Genomic DNA, 2,593 nt, shown 5'->3' with positions numbered 1-2,593 from the left:
ACCTTTACTGGGCAGCAAACCACTATTAGTGGCCAGCCGGCCACTACTTCTGGCCTGTCGGCCACTTTTTCTAGCAAGGCAATGTACTGTTTCCTACAGAACAGAACGGAAACTGAGGTGAAAAATCAGTGCAATCTCTTGACTATGCAATAGAAGCATTCCAGTAGCAAAACGGAAAGCATTTTCGGGTGGAAATCCACACCCATGCATGAACAGTCCCTCGATTTTCGGGATCCATTGAAATAATGTTATAATCGTAGTATGTTGTACTTAAAGTAGCGGACTTGTAACTAATTAGTTAGTTTAGTTAGAATCGCTAGTTCGTTTTATGTTGTACTTAATTAATTAGCTAAAGTAGTTAGCTAATTTATGGTGTTATAATAATTAGCTAGTATAGTTAATTTATTTCATTTGGGATGTAATAGATTAGTTAATTCATAGTAATTAGCTAGGGCATTCATTCGGACCCTCTTGTATGAGAGCCAATATGTAATATTTTGTGTATGTCTTCCAACCCCACGTCTTTCTCTCTTTTATTTATTTTCTTATGATGGATAGAATAGAACATCATGTTTTATTTAGTTTATTCCATGATTTGCATCCACTTGTCTTGCATGCATCAAGGCTCGATTCATTATTCTAACAAGCATTGTTGTTTATTATTTCGTTAAATACGTGTTTAAACCGTATGTTATCAAATTGATTCACATGTTATATTAGTAGTCGAGCCTATCAATTGTATCTTGCATGTGTTGCCTTAGTCATATTGAATTAATTAGGGGCATGCATGTTTTCTAATTATTTTGCTTGATTTGGCTCGCCTTGGAGTACTAGGTGAGCATTTTATTGCTTTAGTATATTGCATGAGTGTAATTGTTGCCATGTCAAGCATGATTACCATGAGTCTAATTGCTTAAGTTATAAATTGTTGGAATGCCTGTGGATGGAGGCTAATTGCTTAACTAGAATAGTTTGATCGAAATACACATGATATCGCTTTTTCAAGTAATACATCTTTAAAAATAATTTTCAAACAAACATGAAATCAAAGTGTTTCAATTTTTGCAAATTAGTCTATACTTATGTGCAACACATAGTAAATTAGTCGAATAATCGGAACAAGAGCATATAGTGTAAATAAGAATCATATCATGATTAATAGAGGCCGATCTTTGATTGGGCGAGTGGGGTGCTCAATCCCTCTCGTACCTAAGTTCTCGAGCCGAGACAATCTTAGTAATGACAGACACGTGGCCTTTGGCATGAGTCATGGGTTTTCGAAATTTCTCAAAAATATTTAAGTGGCGACTCTGTAATTTGGCAAAGCAGTCCATTTTTGGCATTTTGATTCAAAATCGATTTTTTAAAAAAATTGCTGGATTTGGACTCATTTGTGTTATCTATTTCACATTGCACTTGTGGAATCAGATTCAGAACCACGAGAGTTCGAACTGTAGGGCTAATCGTATCCGAAGGAGCACGAAAAGTCAAGCTACAGCTTCCTCTCAATCAATGGATCATTTTTATTGATTTTTCTTGCTATCTTTCTTTTGGACACTCACTGGTGGCTTTCATACTCGAAAGTACGGAAACCAAACCAGAGAAGCATGGATATAATAGGGATAGCCTGGTTGGTGCCTCTGAGGTAGCCTTTTCCTCATGCATTGACTATAAAGAATTGAGGGGAAAGTTGTGGAGATGCAAAAAGATGGTAGCTGGTTAAGAGACTCAACATCACCCATGATATACTAGTATAAGTCAATTCCTCTAGAAATGCATAAGCCACAATGCTAGATGTTCATAGAGAATTTTGATCACTTAACGAAAACCTCTGCAACAATGTAACTCAATGATATGTACAGAATGAAATCATGGAATCAATGAGCATGTACATACAAAATGAGCCATTGTCAAGTACACATGAATCCTTGCAAGCAGCATGAGACGGGTTCAAATAAATCGATGTGAAAAGATGATAAGTATCAATGACAATAAGATTAATAACATCCAAGTACATAGAATGCTAATCACACAAAACCACTCATGCAACAAATCACACTCTAGTTTATGAGCACTACACCTAAGGTCTTTCTAAGGAACTCAAACGTAAGAAGATCAAGGGGTTTTGTAAAAATGTCTTCTCTTTGATGCTTAGTGGGTACATGTTCAAGAACCACAATGCCCTCCTCAACTAGCTTTTGAATGAAATGGTGACAAATGTCAATATGTTTAGTGTGAGAGTGTTGAACTGGATTTTTGGAGATATTGATAGCACTAGTGTTATCACAGAAAAGAGTGAGTGTGTCTTGGTCTTTCACATCATAAAGTTCGAGTCAAGTTCTCTAAATTCCCCAGTAGAGTCGCCAAAAACTGTAGCTCGACTTTTCATGCCCCCTCTCAAAAGACAAATAAGCCCTACAGTATCGAACTCCTGCAGTTCTGAATATGATTTCACAAGTGTAATGTGAAATAGATAAACACCAAATAGTCCAAATTTGACAAATCTTTTGAAAAATCGATTTTGAATCAAAAATGTCAAAAATAGACTGCTTTTTCAGATACAGAGTCGCCACCTAAATATTTTTTAAAAAAT

This window comes from Camellia sinensis, chromosome 2, assembly GCF_055761805.1.
Source record: "Camellia sinensis isolate YWXY chromosome 2, ASM5576180v1, whole genome shotgun sequence".
NCBI classification, from domain to species: domain Eukaryota; kingdom Viridiplantae; phylum Streptophyta; class Magnoliopsida; order Ericales; family Theaceae; genus Camellia; species Camellia sinensis.
Note: the sequence above shows the minus strand (reverse complement) of the source record.